General features: G+C 38.0%; 1 pseudogene; it reads left to right on the top strand.

The window, feature by feature from the left end:
* The first annotated feature begins 22,168 nt into the window (after positions 1 to 22,168).
* LOC120225101 lies at positions 22,169 to 23,043 on the top strand (annotated as a pseudogene).
* Positions 23,044 to 23,573: the final 530 nt, after the last annotated feature.

Raw genomic sequence — 23,573 nt, 5'->3', positions numbered from 1 at the left:
TTTCATTCTTCTGCATGTTGCTGTCCAGTTTCTCCCAACACCATGTGTTAAAGAGGCTGTCTTTTTTCCATTGGATATTCTTCCCTGTTTTGTCAAAGATTAGTTGGCTGTATACTTTTGGGTCCACTTCTGAGTTCTCGACTCTGTTCCATTGGTCTATGTGTCTGTTTTTGTGCCAATACCATACTGTCTTGATGATGACAGCTTTGTAGTAGAGGCTAAAGTCTGGGATGGTGATACTTCCAGTTTTGGTTTTATTTTTCAGTATTACTTTGGCTATTCGGGGTCTTTTGTGGTTCCATACAAATTTTAGAATAGTTTGTTCTAGTTTTGAGAAGTATGCTGGTGCAATTTTGATTGGGATTGCATTGAATGCGTAGATTGCTTTGGGTAGTAATGACATTTTAACTATATTTATTCTTCCAATCCATGAGCATGGAATGTTTTTCCATTTCTTTGTGTCTTCTTCAATTTCTTTCATAAGTTTTGTATAGTTTTTATCATACAGATCTCTTGTATCGTTGGTTAGGTTTATTGCTAGGTATTTTATATTTTTTTGTGCAATTGTGAATGGGATCAGTTTCTTGATTTCTCTTTCTGTTGCTTCATTATTGGTGTGTAAAAATGCAACCGATTTCTGTATGTTGATTTTGTACTCTGCAACTTTGCTGAATTCTTAGATCAGTTCTAGTAGGCTTCTGGTGGAGTCTGTTGGGTTTTCTATGTAGAGTATCATGTCATCTGCAAAAAGTGAAAGTTTGACTTCTTCAATATAATTGCTATTTACCTGACCTCTGATTAGGTTGAATTTTAATCAGCTGTTTTGGACATTTGTGTTCATTAGACCATATCTTATGCTTTTAAAGCTCTAGTGGCTAGCAGAGTACCTGGAACTTAGTAACTACTAATCTAATTCTGACAAGAAGACTACTTACTCAGTTGGGAAGGTTTATTAATTTACTAAGGAGATGAAATTATCATTTGGAAAGGACTCTATAGTTGTGTGTAAGGTTGAGAGAGGGGAGGAGATGAGGTTAAGGCTAATACTTAATCAAAGATGAGAATTCATCCAGTCAAAAGAGAAGTTGAAGGAATGAGGGAAAGTGTTTCAGCAAGAAGAAATACCAAGTATAAGATCCTAATAGTAACAGAGTATAGGGACTAGCTAAAGGTTATGGTTTGGGGGTAGATGGGGACAGAGAAAATTTCAGCTGCGCAGGGAAACAGATACCAAATTTTAATAGATTTTTTTTTTTTTTTTTTTTTTTACTAAGGAGCTTGAACTTTATCTAGAGGACAACTTGGTAATAAGTATTTAAAGATAACAAACTGTGTGTTGCCTCAATTCTGGAATTCTCCAATGAAAAATATAAAGAAATAGAGATGTAACAAAAATAATTGAATCATCAATTATGACAGTGAAAATTGCACACAACTTAAATGTCCATTTATAGAAGATTAGTAAAATAAATTATGATCATTCTATGAATTTTTATTGGTTATAAAATACATTTTTGAAGAATGTAATGGAAAAAAGTTTTTTCCCCCCACATTCTCTTAAGGTAGCACATTATATGCAAAATAGGAGTCCAAAATTAAAAAAAAATATGTGGAATAATTGGTAATTTAGTATGTCATTTCTGAGTGGTACAAAGACATAAAGCTTCTTAATTTTCTCTCAACTACTCTTAACTAATTTCATGTTGCTTCTGTCCCCCTTCCTCTAGTTAGGCTCAGTGTAGCAGTATGCATATGTCTTACTTAATTGGCCTATTAAATGTAATTTATTTTCTTCTGCTTAAAAAGAGTCTCAAAAAAAAGTTTATTTATTTTTTGAGAGAGAGAAAAAGAGCACAGGTGAGTGGGGGATGGGTAGAGAAAGAGGAGAAGAGAGAATCCCAAGCAGCCTCCATGCTATTAGTGCAGAGTCCAGTGCAGTGCTCAATCTCTTGAACTGAGAGGTCAGGACCTAGGCTGAAAACAGGAGTGGGATAGATACTCAACTGCTCAATTGACTGAGCCACCCAGGTGCTTCAAAGAGGCTGTTTATTTTAAAGACAGTTTTATTTGTGCACGTCTTTAACTTATCACAGTTCTTGCCCTTTCCCCTTCTTTTCCTTAGTGTATCTGGCTTCTATGTGTATCTCCATAGATAAGACTTTCTGGCTAGAGAGTAGGCTTGGGGATGTTGGCATGGATCTCCGGGTGTCCTGTCTGTCACTTTCACCCTATTGTTGAGTGATGTTATCCCACTTTTCTTTGGCATCAGCTTCTTATGAACCTGTTGCTGGTGCACTTTGTCCTGCCTGGTCATCAGGCCTATCAACTGTCTGCCACTGTTGGTCATAAACTGTCCTTGCCTCTGCTTTGAAGTCCTGACCCTTGGAAATATCTATTTCCTGATTCTAGGTCTTTTTTGTGGCACCAGTCTTCCCCCTTGAATGGGGGTGTTAAAGAATATCTGCATTTCCTTCATACCACATACAGCATCAGAGAGACTTGTCTCTCCACTTCCCTCTGATGGTGCTGAACTACTGCTGGTGCACGAGATTGGATGTGGTCCTAGGCTGAAGGCAGGACTTCTGAGGGAGTTTGCAGCCTCCCCTAGACAACACCTGGAAGAGTGGGCAGTAGCTTTAATGTTGTTGCTGTTTGGTATTTATTTGAGTGTCTCTGCAGTTCATTTCCCATATCCCATGGAGGTTTGGAATTTGACCTCCTTGCTCTATTCCTTTCACGACTTCCTCTTTCTTCCAGAAGAAGTATTTTCTTTTTCTTTTATTTTCCTTTCCAGTCCGGCTGAGAATTTCTCTGCATAATGTTATTTTCCAGGATGTTATGATGAGAGGCATGCAGAGAATCAGGATTATTTATCTTACGTCTTTAGCTGCAAACTTATGTGCAAGGTCCTATTTTAAATACTTCACAAATATTACTTCATTTAGCCCTCGTTGCAATTCTATGAGACAGATACTATCATTATGCCCATTTTACTACTGAAGTGAGGCCCAGAGAAGTTCTATGACCAGTTCATGTTTATGTAGTTTGTAAGTGGTAGTGAGGGTTGGAACTAAGGCTGAGAGCTTGTATATTTTTCACTATATCATGTTGCCTCACATTTGAAACAGTTTCATTTTAAGCTTCCTCATGTATATAGCTTTAAAAGTGAAATGAAAAATATTTTATTTTAGTATTTGCAAGATTATTCTCACGTATATATCAACACACACAGAAAACAGACTGGAAGGATATAAATTAAAAATTTTAACAGCAGTATTGGGATTGAATATTGGGATTATTGAATATTGGGATTATTATATCACAGATGATTTTAATTTTACCTCTTGGTACTTCTCTAAATTCGTTGCAGTACGGATGACTTCCTTTATGTTCAGTAAAATAATACATCTATTAATGAAAGATTATTTATGAACATATTTATGCCAAAAAGACTAGGTTGATAAAAGGCCTCTTTTTTCCTTCATTAATTCATTAATTATTTATTGAAGGAATGTACTATGACTAAAGTTATGGAGGTGAACAAAACATTATACCTACCCTTAAATTATTTATGGTAAGGGTTGAGAGATAAATGGACAATTATGATACACCATTCTAGGAGCTAGGAATAGGTGAATGTTGAAATTTGAGAATGAAGGAATATAGGGAAGGGAAAGGAATGTGCATCTAGCTAGAAATACCATCATGTGCAGAGGCCCTGATATATATCTATATATCTATATATCTATCTATCTAGATCGATCTATCTATCTATCTATCTATCTATCTATCTATCTATCTAGATAGATATATGCACTCAAGGAATTGGATGCTACTGTTTGGCTAACAATCAAATATGTTACTTGGAGTGGTCAGAGAAAACAGGAAAGCAGGTTTAATTGTAAGAATGTAACTGGTGATTTGGCAAGAATGAATTCAGTAGAATTTGAAGGCAAATGAAACTTGAAACATGATATTCTAGAGGAGGGAGTTTATCCATTTTAAAGGAGAATTTGAGGGGGGGGGGCATGTGGCAATTCAACAGTTTTTGAATCTACGTGAATATTCTCACAAAACAGATGTAGAAACTAGGATAATAAGACCAAAATTCCACAGGCAACACATTCAACAAAACTAGATGACCAGATAGCCTCAAACTCCAAAATACGGCAAAACACCGCTATGCTTAAAAGTGCAGAAGGATGGGGTGCCTGGGTGGCTTAGTTGGTTAAGCGTCCGACTTTTGCTTAGGTCATGATCTCGTGGTTCGTGGGTTCAAGCCCCGTGTCGGGCTGTGTGCTGACTGCCAGCTTAGAGCCTGGAGCCTGTTTCAGTCTGTGACTCCCTCTCTCTCTGACCCTCCCCTGCTCACACTGTCTCTCTCTCTCCTAGAAAAAAAAATACTATGTGCTCTGAAGTCTCACTCATGACTTTTGTTCCTCTGTGAAGTCTCATTTCTGTTTAAGCTGCTTTTTATCCGTGGCTCTGAATAACTCCCAGTGGGTGGCTTCACCCCTTCAGGAGGACACATACGCAGGCCTTGGGTAGTCTGGAGCCTAAGCTGGGATAAGAGACCTCCCGACTTCAGTAATTGAACATGACAGAAATGTATTTTTTGCTCACCTGTGGGCCCTCGGTGGGCGGTCCGTTCAGAGAGGTGGCTCTCTTCCACATCGCCGCTCGGGGATCCATCTCCTTCCTTCTCGGGGCTCCACCATGTCCCAGNGAGCCTGTTTCAGTCTGTGACTCCCTCTCTCTCTGACCCTCCCCTGCTCACACTGTCTCTCTCTCTCCTAGAAATAAATAAAACATTAAAAAAAAAGTGCAGAAGGAAACTTAGAGCTAGGAACTTTTGAAATCATCAACAAATGCTCATCCTTGAAAGACAGGGGCTCCACTCAGGAGTGGTAGGAAACTCAGTTAACCAGTTTGGGAAAACCAGCTTAAACTGGGAGTTTGGACTTTGTAAGTCCTAATGTGTGTATGAGTGCAGGGAGACACAAAAACTTGACATTGCTGTCAGTCTATAACACTTGAAACCTGGGGAAGTTCCTTTCTATGACAGAGCCCCATGTTGAAGAGAAACTGTAGGAAGTAGAATCAAACTGACACTAAAGACTAAGGGGGAGAAAAAAAGCTCAGATGAGAGTGGGAAGAGATTTCAGAATGAACTGTGGGCACATTTTGAATTATCAGTCATTCATGATAGAATTGTGGGCATATTTTGAATTATCAGTCATTAATGATAGAATCATGAAACTAAGAAAGCTGTTTTGGTCCACCCTACTCCCCTAATGAGGGAGTTCCCCCTAGGAGTGCAGGAATATGTACTGTGCTTAAGCATGAACAACACAAAAGGACTTTGGTTATTCCTACACAAACAACTTTAGGAGAAAAAAAGAGAATAATGAATAAAGTAGTATTCCCAAGGATATTGTGGATAAAAACCATTAACACTAATATTTAAAATAAAGTTAAAATTCTACTTCTGGATGTGCTTTTCCCTATTCCTCCTGCTAAGTACAGCTAAAAATCTTGGACCTTATATATAAAATAAACATTAAAAGCCACTGAAAGATGGAAAGAAAAAGGCAAACATACTAGGGAACTTGGGACTTGAGAATTGGATCTGAAAAGCTAGCAACCTAGAAATGCCAGTGAATGCAGACAGAGTCCCATAAAAGCAGTATCTTTCTATCCAAAAGTCCAGGAAAGGCGTGCTCTAGGAAATCAGAAGACTTTTAGACATTAACTGCTCTCTATTCCAGTCAAACACCATAGAGAAACTATGGCTCCCTGGCATCCACACCAGCAAAGGCTGAGTGGGGAGCCTAGAGTTTGATCTTCACAAGGCTTGAACAAGGTGGCCTATCCATCCCACCAGAGTGGTGTCAGAGAGTAGGGACTTTTATCCTGTCAGACTTACAATAAGGCCCTGTGGTGTCTGTGGAGACTGCACAGGGAGCTGGAGCTCCCAGCCTATCAAGTGGTGATGAGGAGACTCTCCCCACTGCAGGTGTCAGTTGGGGCTAAGTGGAAACTTAGACTCTTACTTCCACCTAGCAGAAATGCGGCAGTGCCAACTTTCCCTTAACCTTCCTGAGAAGTTTTAGAGGAAAAAATCCACCTAAAACAGAAGGTTTAATAAAGTACAGTTCTAGGGGCACCTGGGTGGGTGGCTCAGTTAATTAAACGTTGGACTTTAGCTCAGGTCATGATCTCACTGTTTGCAGGTTTGATCCCCGCATCAGGTTCTGTGTGGACAGCTTGGAGCCTGGAGCCTGCTTCAGATTCTCTCTCTCTCTCTACTCCTCCCCTCCTTGCACTTTCTCTCTCTCTCTCTCTCTCTCTCAAACACACACACACACACACACACACACACACACACACACAGTTCTATAACATAATAGGAAAATGTTTAGGTTCTGAATTCAAAATCACTCATCATACCAAGAACTAGGAAGTTCTCAAACTGAATGAAAAAGAAAATCAATAGATGTCAACACCAAAATAACAGAATGTTAGATTATCTGGGAAAGATTTTTAAAGCAGCTACAATAAAAATACTAAAACAAACAATGATGAACATTCTTGGAACCAATGAAAAAGTAGAAGGCCTCAGTAAAGACCTAGAACATCTCAGCAAGGAAATATAAGATATAAAGGAGAATCAAAGGTAAATTTCAAAATGGGAAATACAGTAACCAAAATAAAAAGTTCCGTGGATGGAATCAACAGCAGAATGGGTGGGACAGAGGAAAGAATCAATGAACTAGAAGATAGAAAAAGAGAAATGGCCTGGCCTGAAGAACAGAGAAAAATGAAACTTAATTTTTTCCCAGTTTTCATGAGATAATTGAAAATTAAAAATTGAATACATTTAAGGTGTGCAATGTGGTGTGTTGTTTTGATGTGAGTACGTTGGGCAATGATTACCACAATAGGCTGATTAACATATTTATCACCCACATAGTTAGCTTTCTTGTGTGTATGTGGTAAGAACAAGTAAGATATACTCTTAGTAAATTTCTTTTTCTAAAAAATTTTTTTAATAGTTTATTTATTTTTGAGACAGAGAGAGACAGAGCATGAATGAGGGAGGGGCAGAGAGAGAGGGAGACACAGAATCTGAAGCAGGCTCCAGGCTCTCAGCTGTCAGCAAAGAGCCTGACGCGGGGCTCAAACCCACAAACCGTGAGCTCATGACCTGAGCCGAAGTCGGACGCTTAACTGACTGAGCCACCCAGGTGCCCCTACTCTCTTAGTAAATTTCAAGTATAGAGTATGTACATTAGATCTCTAGAACTTATTCCTCTTATAACTGAAAGTTTGTAACCTTTGGCCAACATCTCCCTACTCTGGCTCTCCACAGCCCATGACAACCACCATTCAACTATCTGTTCCTCTAAGTTTGACTTTTAAAAATTCCACTTGTAAGTGATATCATGCAATATTTGTTTTTCCGTGTTTGGCTTATTTCACTAACATAATGCCCTTAAATTCATCCACAGTGTTGTAAATTGCTAGGTTTCCTTCTTAAAAAAATTTTTTTTTAATGTTTATTTATTTTTGAGAGTGAGACAGAGAGACAGCATGAGCGGGGAAGAAGCAGAGAAAGAGGGAGACACAGAATCTGAAGCCTACTCCAGGATCTCACAGAATCTGAGCTGTTAGCACAGAGCCCAACATGGGGCTTAAACTCACAAACTGTGCGATCATGACTTGAGCCGAAGTTGGATGCTTAACTGACTGAGCCACCCAGGCGGCCCGAGGATTTCCTTCTTTTTTATGGATGAATAAAATTTCATGGTGTGTGTGTACCATTTTTTCATTGATGAGTACTTAGTTTGTTTCCATATATTCGCTGTTATGAATAATGCTGTAATGAGCTTGGAGGTAGAAATATCTCCTTGAGATCCTGCTTTCATTTATTATTTTTTGAGGAACTGCCATACTGTATATAGTTTCATAAAGGTTCCACAAATTAACATTTCCATTAAGAGTGTACAGTGGTTCTCTTTTCTTCACATCCTCACCAACATTTACCTGTTGTCTTATAGTAGCCATTCTAACAGGTATATGGTGATACTTTATTGTGGTTTTTATTTGTATTTCCCTGGTAATTAGTGATATTGAGCATCTTTTCAAATGTGCCTGTTGGCCATTTGTATATTTTCTTTGGAAGAATGTCTATTGAGGTCCTTCACCCATTTTTAAATTGGGTTATTTATTTATTTTTTTTGCTATTGAGTTGTATGAATTCTTGATAGATGTTGGATTTTCCCCCTTTATCAAATGTATGGTTAGTTTGCAAATATTTTCTCTCATTCTGTAAGTTGTCTTTTTGTGCTTCTGATTGTTTCCTTTTGTTGTTCAGAAACTTTTTAGTTTGATGTAGTCCCAGTTGTTTATTTTTGCTTTTGTTGCTTTTGCTTTTGGTGCCATTTTTAAGAAATCATTGCCAAGACCAATGCCAAGGAGCTTATTTCCTGTTTTCTTCTTTCTCATGCATAATCAAGTTACTGTGGAAACTCTCTTCTGTGGTCTGGATGTTTGTCACCCACACCCCATTTCTATGTTGAAATCTTAGTGCCCCATGCGATGATATTATGAGGTGTGATCCTAAATAGGTAAGCAGGTCATGAGGACGAAACCTTTATGGACAGAATTAATGCTCTTATGAAAGAGGGTCCAGAGAGCTATCTTGCCCCTTCCACCGTATGAGGACACAGCAAGAAGTCAGCAGTCTGTAACGAGGAGGAAGGCAGTCTCTAGAACCAACCATGTTGGCACTCTAATCTTAAACTTTCAGCCTCTGTGTGAGAGACTTTCACCCTCTGTCTATAATGTTTTCTTATAGTTGTCCAAACAGAATAAGATATTCTGTATCACATTTTTCATTTTATTCTTCATCTTCATAATTTTTGTTTTTTTAAAATGATTTTTATTTATTTCCATGTTGAAAATCTCATTTTGTTCATTGTTCTTGAGTTTGTTGGGTTGTCTATTTGTGTTCCCTTAAATCTTACTGCGTTCATTATGATAATTGTCTGGAATTCTTTTTCAAGTAATTTGTAGATCTCCATTTCCTTGGGGTAAGTCACTGGAAAATTATTGTGTTCCTCTGGTGGTATCGTATTTCCTTGGTTTTCCATGTCTCAAGTGGCCTTGTGTTACTATCCGATTTGAGGGAGCAGTCACCTCTCCCAGCCTTTTTGGTCTGGCTTTGGTGGGAAAGACTATGAGCTGCTACAAGCATGCTGTCCAGGTAGAGTGCAGAGTCTCTGGTTCCACTGCGGGAGGTGAAGTGGTGGTGTTTCCATGTAGCTCTGACAGTTGAGATTGACAAAAGTCCAAAACTGAAGTGGTCCTTGAAGGTCAGTGTACGTGTCTTCAGCAGGAGTTGTGGCTAAGGCTGAAGGGGTTCTTCGTGGCAAAGCCTAGGTTCTTCCTGCTCTCCCCCTAAGCCCTCACCATGGGAGGAAGTTCTAACCAAGAAGATTCCTCTAGGCATTGTGTCCCATGCAGAAAGTACGCTTTATTTTTAATTTTTATTATTTTAAGTAGGATTCATGGTAGCGTGGAGCCCAGTGTGGTGGCTGAACCCATGACCCTGAGATTCAGACCTGAGCTGAGATCAAGTGTCAGATGCTTAACAGGCTGAGCTACCCAGGTACCCCCAGGAAGCACACTTTAAAAAAAAATGGACCAGGAAAAAAAAAATAAAACATTAAAAGGACCAAAGCCTTAAGAACTTGTGTGACAAAAAGTAAATACTCCTGTCATCAGAATCCCAGAAGGAAAGGAAAAGGAGGGTGGAATTAAAATTCAAAGACTAATGAATAATAATAATAATAATGATAGCTGAAGACTTCCCAAATTTGTTGAGTGGCATAAATCTACAGATTTGAGAAGTTGGAATGATCCCAAACAAGATAAACCTAAATAAATCCATGAAAAGGTACATCATATTAAAATTCTCAATACTAAAATGAAAACAATTTAAAGCACCAGAGAAAAATTTCAAACAGTTCTGGATTTTGACTAGAAACAATGGATTCCAAACTGAAAGAAAGAGCTTCCAATGCAGAATTCTTTTTTTCAGGAATGAAGGGGAAATCAAGACATTCTCAGATGAAGGAAAACTAAGAATTTGTCACCAGCAGGACTATCTTAAAATGGACGTTCTCTAAGCAGAAATTATGTGATAAAAGAAGGAACCTTAGAAAATTCAGAAGTAAGAACACAGTTAAAATATGAGCAAATAAAATAGGCTTTCCTTCTGTTGTTAAATTCTCTAAATTATGTATGATGGTTGAAACAAAAATTATAACACCCATATGGTTTTAAATGAATGTAGAAGAATTACTTATGATAATTATTTTGTAAATGGAAAATAGTAAAGGGACATAATGGAAGGTAAGGTATCTGTACTTCAAAGAGGTGATGATATTCATGGGTTGTGATTTTATGTATTATAAATATGTATATAAAATAACATACATATGTAATTAATGTAGTATCTAGATAATGTCTCTGGGTAATTACATAGCTAGAGAGATAACGTAATAGTGGGGAGCCTGGGTGGGTCAGCCAGCTAAGTGTCCAACTTTGGCTCAGGTCATGATCTCACAGCTCGTGAGTTCAAGCTCTGAGTCAGGCTCTATACTGACAGCTCAAAGCCTGGAGCCCACTTTGGATTTTGTGTCTCCCTCCCTCTCTGTCCCTACCTCCCCCCTCAAAAATAAGTAAACATTAAAAATTTAAAAAAATATAATGTAATAGCTAGGGCAACCACTCAAAAACTGTACAAAGAAATATTTTAAAAACTATTTAAAAATGTTTAGTAGACAGGAAAGTAGAAAAAAGAAATCAGAGGAAAAAAAGAATAAACAGAAAAGAAATATTTAAGTGGCAAATTTAAGCCCTAGCAATATGTAAATAGCCTAATATGTCAATTAAATGACAAAGATTGGCAGATTGGATTAACAAACATGACCCAACTATATTCTGTCTATTAGAAATTCAGTTATAACCATATATGCAGATGAAAAGTAAAAAGATAGAAAAAAAACCATATCATACAAGCATTAATCAAAGCAAAGCCAAACGGATGCATTAATATCAAGTAAATTTGACTTTGTAACAAAGAAAATTATTAGAAGCAGAAAAGGATATTATATAATGATAAAAAAGTTCACCAAGAAGTCAAAACCCAAGGTATCATTAAGGATACATCATTTTCTGGGACACCTGGGTGGCTCAGTCACTTGAGCATCTGACTCTTGGTTTTGGCTCAGGTCATGGTCTTGTGGTTCGCAGGATCAAGTTCTCTTTTGAGCTCTGTGCTGACAGTGTGGAGCCTACTTGGTATTCTCTCTCCTCTCTCTTTCTGCCCCAGTCCTGCTTGTGCATGCATGCTCTCTCTCTCAAAATAAATAAATAAATAAACTAAAAAAAAAAAAGAAATGGGTTAAAAAAAAGGAAAAATTATCCTGTTTATTATATCTAAAAGATACATGTTAACTTTATTAATTTTTCTTCAATTTTGCTATCATCACTTAAGTCCAAAATGCTGTCATCTCCTACCCAGATTTCTATACTATCCTCTTTATTGGCCTCCTTGTTTACACTCTTCTCCTACAAGAACTAGAGTAATCTTTTAAAATTATAAATCAACTTGTAATTTTTCTGTTTAAATGTTTTTTAATAAAATTTCAGTATAAAAAAATATTTGAATAGCATAAAATCCCAACTCCTTTCCAGCTCCAAAAAGTCCCTGTGCACATGGATCTCTCCCTGACTTTCCAAACCCTATTTCCTACCTCACTCCTATCTTCTCATTACATTTTATTCTTAGTGGTATCCTCTTTAGGCTAAATAAGTGATTAATAGAATGGGAGAAAAGATAGAAGTATTTTGCAGTATTTTGAGTATTTTGATATAGGTGAACAAGTAAAATGAGAGTGCAGAGGAAGAAAACGTGACTATTAGGAGATTATGGTCAGGGGGAGAAATTTTTGCAATTCATATTTTTGTCATGGGGAAGTTTTAGGTGAAAACAAGTTTCAGAGTATTGCCTATATGTGGATGGTGGCTCATGAGGAATGCTATTGAGAAGTTCTAGGAATTGAGGATGTGAATAAAAACAGAGGCTAAAGTGTGGGATGGGTTAACTACATGAACATTGCTTTATCCCAGTATGATGACAGGAAATGGAGTAAATAAAAAAAAATGATGGCTACTCATGAAAATGAAGTTGATGGTTGATCTCTACACCGAGGGCTTTGCTGCCTAGAGGATTGAGAGATATCGTTAAAATTAGTGAATGCTCTCTTTAAAAAAAGGCTGGATAAATACTGATCAAGTTTGAGTTTCCAACTCTTCTTTTTTAAGAGTTCATGCAGGCCGTGTCATGGTGTTAGCACTGCCCTTCAGTTGTCTTTTATTCAGTGCTCGTTGTTTGTCTTCTGAGATAGGTACTTTGGGGGACAATAAAATAGTCCCTGATTCTAAGGATTTTTTAAAAAATTGAGATATAATTCACGTATCATAAAATTCATTCTTTTGATATATTTACAAGTTTGTATAGTCATCAACACTATCTAATTACAGAACATTTAATCATCCCCAGAAGAAATTGTGTACTTCTTAGTAGTTACTTCCCACTTGTCTTAGTATGTTAGGGCTGATTTAACAAAATATCATAGACTGGGTGGCTTTTTAACAACAAAAATTTGTTCCTCACAGTTTTGACATCTGGAGGTGCTAGATCAGGGTGCCAGCATGCTTGGGTAAGAACCCTCCTAAGTTTGCAGACATCTCAGACTTCTAACTGTATCCTTACATGGCAGAAGGGATTGGATAGCTTTGTGTGGTCACTTTTATAAGAGCTCTCTACTTATGACCTAGTTACCTCCTAAAGGTCCCACTTCCTACTTCCTAATACCATCACACTGGGGTTTGGATTTTGATATATGAGTTTTGGGAGGGACACAGGCATTCAGATCATACCAGCACTCTACTTTTTTTTTTTTTTTTTGTATGGATTTGACTATCCTGGATATTTCATACAAGTGAAATAAAAATAGGTGACTAGGTGACTTCTTGAGGCTTCTTTCACTTAGCATAATGTTTTCAAGATTCATCCATGTTGTATTGAAATCAGTACTTCATTCCTTTTTATGGCTGATAACATTTCATTGTATGAACTGGTAAGGTAGGATTTACTTCTGCAGGTTTGCTATTTGTTTTCTACATGTTTTATGCATTTTATTATTCCCTTATTCCTCCATTACTCTTTTTTGTTAAACAGATATTTTCTAGTGTACCATTTTAATTCTCTTGTCATTTATTTCACTACTTTTTTGATTTAGTTCCTTCAGTATTGCCCTGAGAATTAGAATTAACACATTTACTTATAATAGTCTAATTTGGATCAATACCAACTTAATTACAATAGCATGTCACAATTTTGTTCCTATATAATTCTGACCCCTTCCCCTCATTTGTTCTGTTATTTTCATCGAGATTACATCTTTTTACACTCTGTGCCTCTCAGCATAGATTTATAATTGTGGCTTTATGCAGTTTTATTTAGATCATCTAATATATGATCTTTTAAATCATATATTAGAAAAAAAGTTAAAAATAATAAAAATTGTACTTTTTTTAAAAAAAATTTTTACTGTTTTGTTTCTGAGAGAGAGAGAGACAGCGTGAGCAGGGGAGGGTCAGAGAGAGAGGGAGATACAGAATCTGAAACAGGCTCCAAGGTCTGAGCTAGTTGTCAGCACAGACCCTGATGCGGGGCTCGAACTCATGAACCGTGAGATCATGACCTGAGCTGAAGTTGGACGCTTAACCAACTGAGCCACCCAGGCGCCCCTAAAAATTGTACTTTTATGTTTATCTATGTAATTACCTTTACCAGTACTCTTTCTTTCTTCATGTGGATTTGAATTATTCTCTCATGACTTTTCATTTCAGCCTGAAGGACTCTCTTTAGTATTTCTTATAGGACAGGTTTGTAAGTAATGAATTCTTTTTGCTGTTTTTCACCTGGAAATGTAGAATATCTCCTTTAGTTTTGAAGGATAGTTTAACTGGGTATAGAATTCTTGGTTGACAGTCTTTCTTTGAGCACTTTTAATATATCATTCCCATTGTCTTCTGGTCTTCATCGTTTCTGATGATTGGCTATTAATATTACTGGGATTGTTTGTATGTGATTAGTAATTTTGGTTTTGCTACTTTCAAGATTTTCTCTTTCTTTATCTCTTTTGATAATTTGATTGTTGTATGTGTAGGTATGGCTTTCTTTGAGTTTATCCTGCTTGGATGTCATTGAGCTTCTTGTAAGAGTAGATGAGTTTTTTCATCATATTTAGTACATTTTTACCATTTTTTTCAAATAATCTTTCCTCTCCTTTCTTTTTCTCCTTTCATTATTGGTTTTCTAATATACATATATGTTTATATACTTGATATTGTCTCTTAAGCTTCCAAGGCTCTGTTCATTTTTCCTCATTTTTTTAAATTCCTCGTCCTCATACTGAATAACCTCAATCAGTTATCTTCAAATTTGCTGATTCTTTCTTCCCCCTTGGTCAGATTTGCTGCTGAGTCTCATTATGAAATATTTCAATTGTTGTATTCTGTTTTTTAAAAGTTTATTTATTTATTTTGATAAAAGGAGAGTCAGAGAGAGAAAGGGAGAGAGAGATTTCCAAGTCAGTGGAGAGCCTGTTGTGAAGCTTGATCTCATAACTGTGAGATCATGACCTGAGCCAAAACCAAGAGTCAGGTGCTTCACCCACTAAAAGACTCAGATGCCCCAATTTTTATATTACTTAACTCCAGAATTTCTGTGGGTTTATGATTAAAATAATTTCTTTCTTTTTAGTGATACTTTGTATTTGGTGACATCTTTCTTTTACTTTTTTCTTTAGGCATAGTTTTCTTTACTTGTTTGAACATAATTCAGATAATTTCCTCAGAGTCTTTGTGTAGTAAATCCAGTGTCTGGTCTTACTTAGGAACAGAAAATATTTTTGATTGCTTCCTTTCTTTTGTATAGGCCCTATTTTTTCATTTCTTTTCTCATCTAGGAATTTTTTTTGAAAACTACTTTTTAAGATTTTATTTTTTTAACTTTTAACTTTTTAATTTTTTATTTAAAAGCATTTTTAAGTTTACATATTTATCTTGAGAGAGAGTGAGTATGAGGGGGGAAGGAGCAGAGAGTGAGGGACAGAGAGAATCAGGATCAGCCTCTGTGCAGTGTCAGTATGGGGCCCAATCTTAGGATCCTTGAGATCATGATCAAGAGTCTCCTGCTTAACCAACTGAGGTTAAGCACTCAGGCACCCCAAGATTTTATTTTTAAGTAATCTCTATACTGAGCGTGGAGCTTGAACTCACAACCCTGAGATTAAGAATCATATGCTGTAGGGGTGCCTGGGTGGCTTAGTCGGTTAAGCGTCCGACTTTCGCTTAGGTCATGATCTCACGGTTCGTGGGTTCGAGCCCCGCGTTGGGCTCTGTGCTGACTGCCAGCTCGGAGCCTGGAGCCTATTTCGGAGTCTGTGTCTCCCCCTCTCTCTGACCCGCCCCTGCTCATGCTGTCTCTCTCTCTCTCTCCTAGAAATAAATAAAAATATTTAAAAAAATAAATAAATTTAAAAAAATAAAAGGAAGGCATTTATTAATAAAATAAATAGGAAATAGCCCACAAAATCTAAGTAAACTTGGCTCCAGAGTTAACATAAGGGACACCAAAAACTCTTCACGGAGTTTTAACAAAGTCGCCAGATGGGTACTCTTTNCTCCCTCTCTCTCTGACCCTCCCCTGCTCACGCTGTCTCTCTCTCTCTCCTAGAAATAAATAAAAATATTAAAAAAAAAAAAAAAAAAAAAGAATCATATGCTGTAATGGGGCACCTGGGTGGCTCAGTTGTTAAGCGTCTGACTTTGGCTCAGGTCATGATCTCGTGGTTCGTGGGTTCAAGCCCTGTGTTGGGGTCTCAGAGCCTGGAGCCTGTTTCAGATTCTGTGTCTCCCTCTCTCTCTGACCCTCCCCTGCTCATGCTGTCTCTCTCAGAAATAAAAAAATAAAAATTAAAAAAAAAACACTTAAAAAAACAGTCATATGCTGTACTAAGCCAGCCAAGTGCCCTGAAAACTGGACATTTTAAATAATATAATATGGCTACTCCAGAAATCAGATTTGCCTCCTTCCCCATGATTGCTTATTTTCTTAGTGTCTTTTCTGAACTAGTTCTATGAAGTCTATATTTTTTGTCATGTATGGTCACTAAAGTATTTGGTTACTTTAGTTGTCAGCTAATGATTAGACAGAAATATTTTTATTTTATTTTAGAGAGAGTATGAATGGGGAAGAAGGAGAGAGGAATCTTTTATATATATATAAATATATATAAATAAATGTATGTAAATAAATATATGTAAATATATATATATATTTTTTTTTTTTTGAGAGAGAGAGAGAGAGGAGAATGTGAGCAGACAAGGGGTGGGGAGAGAGACACAGAATCTGAAGCAGGCTCCAGGCTCTGAGCTGTCATCACAGAGCCTGATGTGAGGCTCAGAATCATGCACTGTGAGATCATGACCTGAGCCAAAGTTGGATGCTTAACGACTACGCCACCCAGGCACTGAGAGAGAGAGAGAGAGACAGAGACAGAGACAGAGAGACAGAGAAAGACAGAAAGAGAGAGAGACAAAGAGAATCTTAAGCATGATTCCACCATCCACAGGGGCTTGATCCCACAATCCTGGAGTCATGATCTGAGCTGAAATGAAGAGTCAGACATCAACCAACTGAACTAGATTCAGTGTTTCTCTGCCTTGCTAAAGGGTGCTTTGTGTATGTTGGGGCAGACTTTCAACATTAACATAAATCCATTATGTAGTTAATAACTTTGCCTTCTTAATTGTTTAGTCCCAAAGTCAGCCTGCGGTGAGAGCTTAGGGCCTTCTCAGATCTTCCCTGAGCCTGTGTACAGTGTTGGATATATACATAGCCCTGTGCATTGTGTGGGCTTCTAGATTCCCAGAAATATGTTGGGAAATTTTCAGTGTCTCCATGGGCATCTCGTACCCCAACCTTTCATTTTGTTTATTCAAACTGTTATCCATTGCTTCATACAGCCATAAAGTTAATTAATTGCCTCTAATTGTTTTTGGCAAAAGCCTCTAGGGAAAATTTTTTACAGTGAGTTAGCTCTGAGTCAGGTAAAAAAACAAAACACAACCTTGAATGTGGAGTTTTCCATGGAACTGTGAGACAGGGTAAATAATGACAATGATTGGGAAATGAGGCTTTAAAGAAGTTCCATTCTCATTCCCCCCCTCTGGTGGCTATCAGGCTATTGGTTTGCACTGTGATTTCAGGTTGTTGTTTTTTACCATGATTGCAGGCTTTGGTTTTTAAAGCTGTCTCAGAGCTGGAGAGTAGAAGATCAGGATAGGACAAGAGAAAATGCTGCAAAGGATAGTCTTTTTTTTTTTTTTAACTTAAATTTAGCATTTTTTCTTGAATAAAATGCACCCTGAATTGCTGGAAACCTTTGGTTAATTTCCAGAGTTCCAAAAAAGTTGATTCTGACATTTTTGCTTATCATTTCTTTTATGGGGGAGAGAATTTTATGCTATTGTGTTATATTATTTTATGCTTACTCTGCTGATTTTGCTGACATCCTCCTTCCAAAGATCCTATCATATAGACTGTGCTCCATTTGGTATTCATTTGAAAATCTATGTATAACATATTACATTCACAAAGATTATTTTTTCAGCTGATTCTTTAAGACAAGGAGTCAGGAGGTGGCTCAGGTAAGCATCCAACTTCAGCTCAGGTCATGCATGATCTCACAATCCGAGAGTTTGAGCCCGTATCGGGCTCTGTGCTGACCGCTTGGAGCCTGGAGCTTGCTTCGGATTCTGTGTCTCCCTCTCTCTCTCTCTGCTCTTCCCACACTTGCACTCTGTCTCTCAAAAATAAATAAACATTAAAAAAAAAAAGACAGAGTCAGAAGAATGAAGTTATTGGGAAATGTGTCAGGATGTAGAAGACTACTGAAAGAAAATTATGCATTTTTATTCATTCCATTTTCAAAAATAAAGTGAATGAATGTCTGGACTATTTCAAGCAGTTCTGGTTTCTATTTGTTAAGAAGTCATAATGGTAGAGATATGAATATAATATAAAATTAGAACCTTTTAAGAAAAAGGCTACAGAAAAGAAATTTATCTTTGATTAATGAATTTATAAAAGTTGTTTTCTCAAAGGCTAATACAGGCTAAAAACATAAACACGTTAAAATTACATTAAAATTTCCCTGCCTTTTGTTGTCATTGTTTTAAGAAAACTGAACAGATTAGTAGTAACAAATTAAAATTTAGAAAATGCTTCATACCTGAATATAAAATATGGCAAAATTTAGATTTACTAGGATTTGGCCCAGTTTGATACATTGTTTTATTCGGAGGAACCATGTTTTTGACCAAGTATGATGGAATATCTTTTTCCAAACATGTTTTTCACTAGCAGCCCAAGATTTTATGGGCTATAAATTGAATAAAAATTAGAAATTACTTAATTGCTAGTAAAAAGGAGATATCAAATCCTAGGTCCAGTACTTTAGCAATGACCCTGGCCCCTGCCATAATTTGACTTTCCCCACGAATCACAGGAAATTGTGACATTCTAAGTCTGACCCATGATCTAAATCTGAACTGATTTTAGTTGTTGAAAATGAATTTTGGCCTTTTTGTTTAATGTTGGCCAGCTGATATTTTGTGTTTGTATTATTTTCTATACGAATGCATGCATTTTGAGAGAAAAAAATTGGCAAGACTTTTATGTTTTTTGGTCACAATTAGACCCTCAACTTAAGAGTTCTAAAATAATGTCAGCATAAAGGATGAAAATGTAGCAGGGCACATGAACGTAGGTAGTTTATTATGCTAGGTTGGATATGGTTGAAATTATCCATGAAAAAGTAAAACAAAGAAGACCACACTGTGCATGGCGCCTCGCACTTGGAGGGCTAGGGAAGACATACATGGACAGGGCTGGTGGCAGTGAGGACATCAAGGGAGTGGAAGCGAGATTAAAGAAGGTGAAAAACCAACCTTTATAATCTCTTTTTCCTCCACCTAATATAGTTCACCTAAATCATAAAATTTTATGACTCTAAACATTCCATTCCAGTAAAATGAACTTTCTCTTGTGTAGGTCTTCCTCAGCATAAGTCTGTTCTCTCTTTCTATGTGTTCGAAAATACTTCTAAGATACCATAGAGAAAATGTCTTAACGTGGATATCTTCACACTAAAACTAGCACAAAATTGTTTTCATCTGGTATACACAGTGTTTAAAAATATGGAATTGGTTGGCAAACTTTAAATCTAGGGAGTTTCTTCACATAAAAATAAGATGTTTGGCTTTTCTTGAAAATGTGGGATCTCTGACCAGATGGGCTCTCCCAGCATGAAGCAGCAGTTGGGGTTGTCTAGCTGCTTAGAAGCCAAGTGCTCTCATACTCCTATCCCCTCCAGGCCAGTTTCCCTCATTTACAAGACTCCTTTCTGCTCTTCCTGGAGGCACTTGAGTTTGTGACTTCTGCCCAAAAGTTAAAAAACAAAAACAGCACAAAACCCTTTTTAAGTTATAGGTGGTTTTGAGAATACTACTTGTCATTTTGGGTCAAGAGTGATCAAATAGAGCTTTATGTTGCTAATGTTTGTTCTGTGAAGGTGGCAAGGCTATAAACTGTTAACTTGATGTCTCTGGACCACCTGAAGTTGGGAAGCCCAGGTATGTGACACACAAGAAAGGCAGGAGAAGGAAAGAAGTTGTAATTAGAGTATATACAAGCTTTTGCAGGCAGGGGGAGTTTAGAACTGACCTTGAATGGCTCCAGAGAGGAGTGTTTTAAAAACATCTTGAAGGTTGAGGGGCGCCTGGGTGGCTCAGTCATTTGAGTGTCTTACTCTTGATTTCAGGTCAAGATCCTACTATTCGTGATTGCGCCCTGTGTTGGGCTCTGTGCTGACAGCTTGGAGCCTGTCTCCCTCTCTTCCTTTGCCCCTTCTCTCACCCTCTCTCTCTCTCCTGCCAATCTCTCTAAAAAAAAAACAAACTTAAAAAATTGTTTAAAAACATCTTGAAGGTTGAGATTATAAGGAAAGGAAGTTGGGCAGAAGTCGTTAGAAGTTTTGGGTCCATAAAAAAGACTGATAGAGGGAAATTTATGTAATTGGGTGTGTGTTTCCTGGTTGAGGATTTTTATAACTAGAGATAAGGCCATTTTACCTTTATTTGAAGGTAGACTGGGGGCCCAGAACGAAAGAAGGTACCAGGAAAGAAGTAATTTTAATTTGTTTTCCTGAGATGGAAAGGATCCTCCCTCCCTCCCTCTGTTCCTTCCTTCCTTCCTTCCTTCCTTCCTTCCTTCCTTCCTTCCTTCCTTCCGTCCTTCCTTCCGTCCTTCCTTCCTTCCTTCCTTCCTTCCTTCCCATTTCCTCTCTTTTTCCTTCCTTCAAACAATTCGTTTAGCACATGCTGTCCTAGTGATGTACTTGTACATAAGTTACTATCATCCAATATGTGTTTACTACTATGATAGATATTCAGAGTGGGGTTCAGATGTTCACATGTTCATAGGAAAGACTATGCTTGACTGGGGAAGGTACTGTTATATGAAAAATGGAGGGGGTTTGGAGTCAGAAAAATCTGGGTGACATTTAGATTCTACATATTTCTAGCTATATAGCCTTTAATGAGTTATCTCTAACATTTTTTATCTGTTTATTTTGGAACTTCAGTATTTATTGAGCACTTACTACATACACAGTACATGATGTGTATTATTTTACTTGATCTTTATAAGAGCACTGCGAAAGGGAAATGTTATCCTCTTTTTACTGATAAAGAAATGGAGGAGGAAGTTCTGTTCCTTTCCCAAGGACACACAGCTGTTTTATTATTATTAAAATATGGTAAGACCAACAGATCAGATGATGATTGCTGTTGAAAACATAGTTCGTTATACTCACTGATCCCAAGAGGAAGGGGCCCACCACACCAGAGCAGGGGGTGGGGCAGGGAGGGTGGGGGCACATGGGGAAGTGCTGGAGTCAGCCAGGAGACGAGGAGACGAGGAGGAGATGGAGGGGGAGGGAGAGGAGGAAACTGTAGGCAAGAGGCTTTCCTGTGATTTCCATGGGAGAAACAGGAGAGACAGGGGAAGCAAGTTTAGGACTGGCTAGTTTGAATAATTCTGGTGGACTTTGGGCTTCATGTCCTGCTATGAGTTGTCATGGTACCCAGCCTTGGGGATGATTAGGGCAGGCAGATAGTGGCCTGGAGTGTAAAAGCCGAATACAGGGGGTGGTTAAGGGTGCGGACCCTGGGTGGTTGGTTTGCATTTGAAAAGCATGCAGTTGTTTACCGTCTCTAAGAGTTGGCTACCCTTGGGAAGGACAGTCTCTGCATAGTCAGTGAGGCGCCAGATGTCAGAGCCTCAGAATGCAGAAAATAAGAGACATGGTTAATACAACAGCTTGTGATAAGTGAATGAAGCTGGGACTTAGATATTGGTTTCCTGGCTCAAGTTCCAGTCCTTAAAATTCTGTGGTAGGATGCATGGAAGGATCTGGGCGAGGATCTGAGGACATGACCAGAGGACCTAGAATTGGAAGTCAGGTTGGTAGTTATTATCAACTTTGTTGAGCTGATTTACTGAATGAGGCTGAGACTCTGTCTCCTTGCATGTCTTTGCATACTGGGCCTTGGCATACCTGACGTGTGGTTAGTTGTCCGTGACAGACTGACGGAAAGTGTGAGGTGCTGCTGTGAGATCAGCAGAAGAGATAGCAGAGATTCATAGAAAGAAGATGACTGTGGATTATTATGGCCTGGCTTTATAGAGACAGTGTTTCCTTTTTTCTTAGAAGGCATTTCCAGAATCACTAGGTGCAGAGGACTGCTCTGGACCCACTTTAGCAAAATTCATTGAAGTGGGCTGTGACTGGTGCCAGTGGGGTCTGCATGTGGTGAGCGTACTCAAAGCTGGGTTTCCTGTTCTCTCTGCTGCGGGGTACAGCTGGGCCTTGCCTGACCCAGCCAGACTGTGGTTTCTTCAGCTTTGGAAAAGCTACAGAGAGATTTAGAAGAGATGAAAGTGCTGCTGGAAAAGGGTACCAGAAAAAGAATGTGTTGCCCTTATAGCTGAAAAATCCAACATTGAGGGACGCCTGGGTGGCTCAGTTGGTTAGGTGTCTGACTTCGGCTCAGGTCATGATCTCGTATGAGTTGGAGCCCTAGGTCGGCTCTGTGCTGACAGCTCAGAGCTTGCAGTCTGCTTTGGAGTCTGTGTCTCCCTTTCTCTCTCTGCCCCTACCCTGCTCTCGCTCTGTCTGTTTCTCTCTCAAAAATAAATAAACATTTTTAAAAAATCCAACATTGAGATAAAACTCAAGAACAGGATGCAGCAGAAACCACAGAGAAAAGAACTCTTTGACAATGACAAGCCAGTTTGCTGTGGTTGCTCCCACTACAGTACGATATACAATGAAAAGCAGTAATTACAGATGGGACCAGTCAGATAAGTTTGGGGAAATCTATTACCTAAACTGCAGTTCAAGTCCCCGCCGAGAATGTGCAGGTGCATTTCACAGAAAGGTCCTTTGATCTTTTGGTAAAGAATATAAATGGGAAGAGTGCCTCCATGGTTGTGAACAATCTCTTGAAACCCGTCTCTGTGGAAAGCAGTTCAAAAAAAGATACAGTTCTTATTTTCAGTAGAAAGAAAGCAGAGACCATGCAATGGGACTACGTTGACTTAGATTGAAAAAGAATGCAAAGAGAAAAGCCCTCCCACAACGCTGAAACAGTGAGACACTGATGAATGTTCTAAAGAAAATTTATGAAGATGGAGATGATGTGAAGCGAACTATTAATATAGCCTGGGTGGAATCGAGAGAGAAGCAAGCCAAAGAAGACACAGAATTTTGAGATTTTAAAGTCATTTTGGGAATTGTGATGTGGAAATATTGATGTTTCCAATAAGGAAGTGTTGGTGAGCCACGCAGATAAATTTGACAGATGACTACTTACCCAGCCTTCTTTTAATAAAGGCACTGGATTCTCCCACTTCCTCCTAAAGGATGTATTTAAATAAAATAGGCTTATTAAACATTAAACATCAAAGATGATGTCCTCAGTTATGTAGGCATTTTGTTCGAGAAAGGGTAACATTGCATTCTTGTGTGAGATGTAAAAAAGCAAGGCTTGCCTAAAGATAATGCTACATTGTGTATATTTTTGTTCAGCTAAGATGCATTGCTACATTGTACACATTTTCATTCAGCTAAGACATAGAAAACAAAGGCTATTGTTTGCTTCTAATTTCCTGACATCAGCTCCCACCAAATGTGAGAATAAGTAAAGATGAAACCTGAATTTTTGCATAAAATGCAAATGTGAAAAAAAATTTTCTTGAAATGAAGGGAACTTTCTTGCCCTAACTGCTTCTTCTGAGGTCG

The sequence above is a fragment of the Hyaena hyaena genome, unplaced genomic scaffold (genome assembly GCF_003009895.1).
Source record: "Hyaena hyaena isolate Hyena2069 unplaced genomic scaffold, ASM300989v1 scaffold_1323, whole genome shotgun sequence".
NCBI lineage: Eukaryota > Metazoa > Chordata > Mammalia > Carnivora > Hyaenidae > Hyaena > Hyaena hyaena.
This window is presented reverse-complemented; position numbering and strand designations above follow the sequence as displayed.